Raw genomic sequence first — 8,119 nt, forward strand, 5'->3', positions numbered from 1 at the left:
TGGTGCTTGAAAACCAAATCTTTGTCAGTTAAGTAAGTAAGTTAACTTCTATTTTACAAAAAAAACCATGATGTACGGAGATTGCCAGGGCTTATAGGAAAGCTCTCCCTGTCTCCACAGTGTTTTCTGTTTCCTTTGTTCTTTGATTTACTTTATAACAGAATGTTTTGAAAAACATAATCATTTTTGGAATTGCTGTAGGAAATAACTGCTTCAGAAGGGAGCTACAGAGTGTTTCTGTTATAGTAAAATGTGTGATGTAGATGGATGTTTTTTTCTTCAGTAAAATGGACCTTGGAATGCATGCGATATGTTAAGTCCTGAAATCAGTGTTAACGCGGAACACATCTTCTGTTTTCAGAAGTCCAAGTATACAGTAATTGAAAAGATGACCCTTTTTCCCTTCTTCCCACATTTTCAGTATTTTTGTTTGTTCTTTAGTGGGTTAGTGGAAAAACATTGATTACCTACATGGAAGCATGGCACTCTAATGGATGCAAAGAGATACTTTTATTAAATATATAAATATATAATATAATATTTTATATTTATATAAATATAAATTAGTTGTGCATTACTTGATTTAGAAGTGGTTGTGTATAATGAATTATCAACTTCAACTTTGTTTTTAATGTGAGATAGATGTATTGTCAGACTGGGCTCTGTGTTCTTGTTTGCATTTTCTCTACTTTTGAGACCTGCTGCATTCTGGAATGATTAGTTTTGTACTTCTGGATAGGTGAGCTTGGAGGGGTAGGCTTCCAGAAGCAAATAAGTCCCTAATGGGGTAACAGTACTGCATACATATAAATTTCTAAGAGAAAAATATCCAACAATATTTCACTCTGAAGGAGCGAGTAGATTCTTATTTTTTCTTTCTTTTTGAAAGCTGCATTTAAGAAAACACTTCTACTTTTTACTTGTTCTTCATGGAAGTGCTCATTACATTTGTTCTTTACTAAATTGTAAATGATTAGCATGGCTCGATTATTTTTATATTCCTTTTAAAACTAAGAATTGTCTCAGTTTGCACAGCTGCATCTTCTATTTCAGAAGATACACTAGGACCAAACAATTTCAGGTAGGATTCAAAACAAACTGGAATGGATTGCTCAATTAATGCAATACTCTTTAATCCATGCAACTAATTTTCAAGCAGCTGATTTGATTGGAAATGGTAAAACTAAATGATTATGAAGCACTTAAAACTGCTTTGCATCTTGAATATTTAATCATGTTATAGTTATTTTAAAACAGTTAGTTAGTTGTAAACTTTACAATGGTTTTATCAAGAATATATTTTCAAAAGAGTTACCAGTGAAGCAAGTTAATATTTTTTTTCTTACATTGTTTTCATTTATAGGCTTAGGTCTTTCCATTTTTCAGTATTTGTTCGCTAAATAAATTCACCTCCAACAGTGTCTGATAAAGATGTTAAAGAGCACTGGTCCCAAGACTGACCCCTGAGGGATGCCGCTCGTTACCTGCTTCCACCTGGAAGTAGAGCCATTGATGACCACCCTCTTGTCTGCGGCTTTTCAACCAATTTCTTATCCATCAACTGGTCCACCCATCAAATCCACACCCCTCCTATTTGGAGATAAGGATGTAGTGGGGGACCATGACATCAGTTGCCTTTCCCTTGTCCACCGATGCCTTCACTCCATCATAGAAGGCCACCATATTGGTCAAGCATGACCTTCCTCTGGTGAAGCTGTGCTGCCTGTCTCAAATCACACGTTTATTCCTCATGTGATCAAGCATGTCATCCAGGAGGATCTGTTCCATGATCTTCCCAGGCACAGAAGTGAGACTCACTGGTCTGTAATTCCTGGAGTCCTCCTTGCTCCCTTTCTTGTAAATGGGAGTGACGTGACCCTTCTTCCAGTCATCCAGGACCTCAACTGACAGCCACGACTTTTCAAATATGATGGAGAGCAGCTCGGCAGTCATCTCAGACGGCTCCTTCAGAACCCTGGGATGCACGCCATCCAGCCCCATAGACTTGTACACATTCAGTCTTATGAGGCGGTCTCGGACCTGCTCTGTCCTCACAGTGTGGGGGAGGATTTACCACCCTGGTCCCCACCTAGAGGGATGCAGGGCTCAGGGACGTGAGAAGTACTGGAATCCTGGCAACCAGTGAAGACCGAGGCAAAGAACTTCAGTACCTCAGCCTTCTCTTCGTCCATTGAAGCAAGTTCTCCTTTTCCATTTACCAAAGGAGGTACACTCGCTTTGGCCTGTCTCTTCTGGCCAGTGTACCTGTAGAAAGTCTTCCTGTTGTTTTTCAAGTCCCTCACCAAGTTCAGTTCCGCCTGCACCTTGGAGTTCGTGATCCCACGTCTGCAAGTCCAGATGGCATCCCTGTTTTCTTCCCAGGTGACACGGCCTTGTTTCCAGAGCTTGTACGCACCTTTCTTTGCCCTCAGCATGCCCAGCAGGTCCTTACCGAGCCACGCTGGCTTCCTATCTTCTCTGCCCACTTTCTTAGTCAGAGGGACAGAGAGCTCTTGCATTCTCCTCAACATCTTTGTTTTTAAAGACAGCGTCCCAGGGGATCTTAGCCAGTAGTCCATTGAACAGCTTAAAGTTTGCTCTTCCAAAGTTCAAGCTCCTGACACTCCTCTTTGCCAGGTCCACATCCCTTAAGATCACAAACTCGACCAGGGCGTGGTCACTGCAACCCAGGCTGCCTCCAGCCATAATGCCTTTAATGATCTCAACAGGCCTCCACTAGGATGTCTGATTTGTTGGCCTTCCCCTTGATCGTACCCATAGAGACTCTACCTTACCATTCCCAGCCCCAAGCACTCTAACATAGAGAGCCATGCCACCAACCTTTCTTTCTTGCCTGCCCTTTCTGAAGATCTTACAGCTATCCATTGCAGCACTCCAGTCATGGGTGCAGACCCACCATGTTTTTGTAATTGGGAGCTACCAAGCTTGTGGCTGTTACATGAATAATTTGCTATGTTTTGTGCTTTGGAAAAGAAGCAAAGACAGAGGAGAAGGGAATGTTTGGGGCTGTATTTGTATGTATCGCCTAAAGGGGGCCCAGGGCCATAAGATTTTCTCTTGTGATTTTTTTTGGGGGGGGGGGTTATTTTTCTTTTGAGCTATAAAAGACAGATTTCATCATGATTTACTTATGAGACGAACTTTGCTGATGAAATGTTTGTGCAAATTATAAAGTTGCAGATTTTTTTGTACCTTCCTATTTTGAGATAAATCAACTGTGACATTTAAAATTTGAGGATATTTTCTACCATATGTACCAATTGAAACCATATAGCTAATAATAATTATTTGGAGTACAATTGGCCCCATTACTTTTAACTGTAACATCTGCTCTTTGAGGTCCTTTCTGATCACAGACTAGAAAATTGCATTCATGTTTGAAGGCAAAGTCCTCCCGTGGTTGCTTTGTTTTGTGTGGGATGTTTTTTTTGTTGTTGTTGTTGTCTGTATGGTTGTCTTTAACTGACAGTACTGAGTGTGGGAAATAAAGGCAGCCATTTCAGACTTTGTTTTTGGTAATGCTGCTCCCTGAAGGATAGAAAGGAATATGCTAGTGGTTGTTTGTTTGTTTACCATGTTACTCTCCCAGATAAAAATAAATAATAACAAAAAACCCACCACCTTTTGGAAGCATTTAAAATGGTCAGTGCTAGTTTTCAGGATGGGTAAGTCTGCTTAGGCTGCAGTGCACAGATGTTGCTGCAGCTGATCTGGTGCTTAGCAAGTCCTCTCATTAATTCTCCTGTTCTTTATAATTTAATTCATGTTTCTTGAATACTAAACGAACAACTCCTCCCGTACAGGAAAGTATTTTGCATTTGAAAACTAGCTCTGTCATAACTAAGCTGTGTACATGCTGTGACATGCAACAAGGAATGGAAAGGAACATAAAACTAAGGGAGTGTGGCTGACTTTGCAGAGAATGTTCTGGAAGCAGTGTGGTGCCTCCCCCAGACAGTCTCTGGAGAGCTCATCCTCAGGGCTGGCTGCAAACTCTGGCCTGGATTTCCCTGAGCTAGGAAATCAAATGAGTTACAGATCTTGTTTTAACTAGTACTGCTTTCTGTGATAAGAATTGTACTGGTATGCTGGTATTCGTGTACTAAGCTGTAGAGCTCGGGTGGGAGATGGGGGAACAGGTGTTTATAGGGAATGCAAAGGGCAGGGAGGGAGGGTTGTGTTTGTGCTTTTTAAAAGCAGAATTGGTGGCCTTTATTTTCCAGTTCTGAGCATGTTCATCAAATGACTCATTCTGCAAACAACAAAAGCATCACTAAAGGGTGTATTCTGCACAGTGCTTAAATGTGTAACATACATACATCTATGTGAAAGTAAGATAAATCAAAAGATGCACATGAAATAATGGTGGAGTCCTATCAGATCACTTAAATGGTTAACGAGTGTCATTCTACTGTGACAGTCGTTCTGGAAAAATTATAGTATTTGCCTTGCACGTCTCTTCAGGCTTTTGGATACAACTTTTGAGCTTGAATTGTAACAACTAACGAAAAATAATTTGCGTTGTTAAATACTTTCAGATGCAAAATCAGTATCTTTGTGACGGTGTGATAAGTAAACTGTATTATTCTTAAATAACCTAGAACCAGCCCTACAGCAAATTGTACTTCCACAGTGGAAAGGGGACATTAAAAGTAATCCAGCTATATATAGCTCTGATATTGTTAACATTTTAAAGAAAAACAGTGTAGAGAGCAAGAAGAGGTCAGGACTGCAAAGTAGGATTCTCTAATCCTGAGGTGGCTATGCTTTTGCCTGACTGGAATTGGCAAGCACTTCTGTGTCCATCACTTCTTTCTGTGTTCTGCTAAATGGTGTGATAGCATACCTAAAACAGTGCTGCAAGATGTGCAGCGCAACATTATTGTGGGCTTAGCTTTTCTTCAGGGTTCACAAATACATGTTTATATATAAATAGTGTATTTAGCTTGAGTTGTATCATACTGTAAGAGATTCTCATAAGGCTGAAAATGGAGAGGATTGCGGAAAGGTAATGCACAACTACTCACCCTTTATATAAACAGATTTAATAGTAAGCAAAGCCTGGTTTATTTTTTCTCCATCAAAATACAGTGACTGTTAGAATAGGCATCTATAAAATATCATTTATTTGTTAATGTAACAGGGCTTTGTCTGTGATGTAGGTTGTCTGATGGCAATTGGAAGAAAAAGCAAGAATTAAAACATTAACTATTTGAAGTCCAAATGAGGGTAAAATCTGGGCTTCTCTCTTTACCTGTCACTATATCCTTTTAGGTATTTGAAAAAAACAGCCCACAGCTCTATCTACATGATGAGGGCAGAAGAGGGGAGGGGGAAAAAAGGAAATAGTAAATTAAACAAACTGGCCAAACATGTTACATGTCACCAGTAGGTTAAAAATGGAGCTGCTCTACTTTGATATTTATTATTGGTAGGTTGGAAATATCAGTTATATAATAGCTGATGGTATGAGCATCGAGCTACGCATTTATTCAGTGTTACTTAATTTATTACAGAATGCTTCCCAAAATTGTTCTGAACAATGCAATGTTCAGCATTCCTGCTTCAAGGTGGCATTTTTTTTTTTGTGGAGACCATTGTCAGGTTTAATTTATATAAACAGTAGGAGCCACACTTTTGACAGGGATCTGGATTATTAGTAAGCAGATAGGTAGCTATATATTCTAGAACCTGTAGTTGTCTCAGGTGTGGGGGTGGGGAGCTTTGCTTGGCAATATTCTGCTGCAATTTTGTCTTGAAATGAGGCCCCCTTTATGTAAATTTTTACTGGCGCCAGCTAGCTGTAACTGCAGTCTGGCTCAGCCTCGGCAGCAAGTAACATGTGTTGTGGACTTGCCTTTGCATGGATTGCAGAAGCATTCTGGTGTCTGAGTAGGAAGAGCCACGCTGATGAATTCAAAAAGGATGTACAAGAGAACCTAGGTGTAGTTAGATTGCTGGTGTCTGAAAACGTGGATGATTTTTTTTTTTTTTTTCTGCTTCTTTATTTTAAGTATGCTGTCTTCTGCTGAGCTGTAATAAATTTATGCTTGTTGGTACTACTGTGTGGTATGTGGGAGGTACCTCACTGCACATAGTTGCTGCAGTGCTAATAGTTGGCAGCACAGAAAGCAGCACAAAGAGTTCCGGCTGTGGACACTTGTAGTTGCAACATTCAGTTGGAGGCTGTGGCATGCTCACTGAGCTGCAGTGACACATTGATTCACTTGTGTGAATAAGTGGCAGTTCCAGCGTGCTTTAACAAGCGGATGTAGGTTACTAGCAGAGAGGTACAATAGCATAGCTCAGTTTGGATAGAAAATAATACGCTGCTATATAAACAAAATAAGATCTTAGTATCAAGATGGCTGACCTGGAAGTCTACTTGTAGCTCTTGTTTCTTATGCAAATGAGCTAAATGTCAGTGGCTTATTCAGAGGAGGAAGTTCATTTTGCACGTGTCAAGTTCTCCACAGGTAAGATGAGCTACTGATTTTCTGCATTAATGTTTCAGAGGCTTTTGAAGCTATTTTTCCACTTAGGTGCCCATCCCCCCACATTGGCAAAATGCCAGCTGTATTACATTTAAATCAGGAATTTTTCTGTGAAGCCTGGAAGTCAGTTGTGCTTGCTGTAGATAATTTTGGGCCACTGTCATTACAGAGAGTGCTAACTAGAAATTATTGTAAAATGTTTGCATAAGTTAAACTGAAGACTTCTGAAAAATAATAAAATTTCTAGGAAGTACTTTTTTATTGTTGATAGTGTTTTTTGCTTGGTTCCAACCCCAACTGTCTCACTAGTGTTCTGACTCCATAGTGACACCAGTTGATGCACACAGAGCCATAGCCCTACTGTGAGCCTATCTCTGAACAGGGTGCAGAATTAAGAAGGTTGAATTGAAAGAACTAGATCTTAGTGGTCTTTTCCAACTTTAGTGATTCTATGAACATATCAGTGGTGTGAGTTTCTTTGTTTTTTTGGGGGGTGGGAGGGAGGGCAAGGGGGAGAGGGATTTTTGGCTTCATGTCTTAAGTGGTCTTAAACCACTCGCTGTGGTTTAATTATCATCTTTGTGAGGCGGTAAAGCTTATCAAACCACAGGATGCTGAATTGAGATTTATCTTTCAGTATAAATGCGCATTCACAAGTGTTATGTGAATTTTAAAAAGATGTATTTGTAAATAGCAAACGGGTCAAAATATGATATTTATCTGATCTGCCCCATCAGATGGTACCGAAAAAGACAGTAAGCTCATGTTAAAGCAGCCAATTTTAACTAAATGACAGTACTCTTAATTTCTTAAAGTACTGTGCTATAGTTAGGCACGCAGTGCATGAAAATACTGCTTTGAGCAGATGTGCTAGTTCTGCTTAAATGCATTTGTACTGTTGCCATTTTACAATTAGAAAATAGACAGGATGGGAGACAGGAAAGGGGAGAAGGTAGAAGAAAGTAACTCAATTTGAAAGTCTCTGAGGTGAAGAAGATATATATTGGAGATGCATGAAAAGGCCAAAGAAAATATGGAAAGAGTTGATTACTTATAGGTAGATGGAAGCTTAAGGTAAGGATATGGAAGTGACAGTAGACAGTTGTGTGGTCCAGATGGAAAAATATGATGACTTAAAGGAAGTGAAAAGTAGAGGGACAAAGTAGGTGGGCAGAGTATCTGAACTTGAAATGAGGCACTGATAGAGACCAAAACTGCTAGAACTGTTCTGAAGTTGTGAATTAAGACCAAGAGAGTTGTGCGTGCTAGAAAAGAGCTACAGCTGGCTGATATTGAGAAGAATTGAATGATAATAGAAAAAGGTATACGTTTGTGTTGATATGATAATGTAAAACAAATACTGCATGTCAGCAACTTGTGCCACGTGATTTTTTTTCCTTGTATCTCATTTCATTTTAAACCTTTAATGCTTACTTTTTTAGTGAGAGAGAGAAAAATAAGTGGTAGATTTTCTGAAGTTCCCAAATTATAGTTAACCATTATTTAGGTTCTCAGTGAAGGGCAAATTCTGTTAAAATCTGTCTGGATTTCATTTCAATGTGAAAGGGACAATTCAAGGGCCTTCGCTTTTTTTATCCCTTTCC

The 8,119-nt window shown here is 39.5% G+C and overlaps 1 protein-coding gene across 5 annotated transcripts in view; it reads left to right on the forward strand.

Annotated features, from left to right (window-relative positions):
- ATF7IP (activating transcription factor 7 interacting protein) overlaps positions 1-8,119 on the forward strand; it is a 101,880-nt gene that overhangs the window by 7,054 nt on the left and 86,707 nt on the right. The window contains exon 1 of one of the 5 annotated variants that reach the window (XM_010710069.3): positions 6,064-6,497. The exons of the other annotated variants lie outside the window; for them this stretch is intronic. The gene's annotated coding sequence lies outside the window, so the exon portion shown is untranslated. Of the gene's footprint in view, positions 1-6,063; positions 6,498-8,119 lie in introns of those variants that run through there. 5 annotated transcript variants of the gene reach the window in all.

Source organism: Meleagris gallopavo, chromosome 1 (genome assembly GCF_000146605.3).
Source record: "Meleagris gallopavo isolate NT-WF06-2002-E0010 breed Aviagen turkey brand Nicholas breeding stock chromosome 1, Turkey_5.1, whole genome shotgun sequence".
NCBI classification, from domain to species: Eukaryota; Metazoa; Chordata; class Aves; order Galliformes; family Phasianidae; genus Meleagris; species Meleagris gallopavo.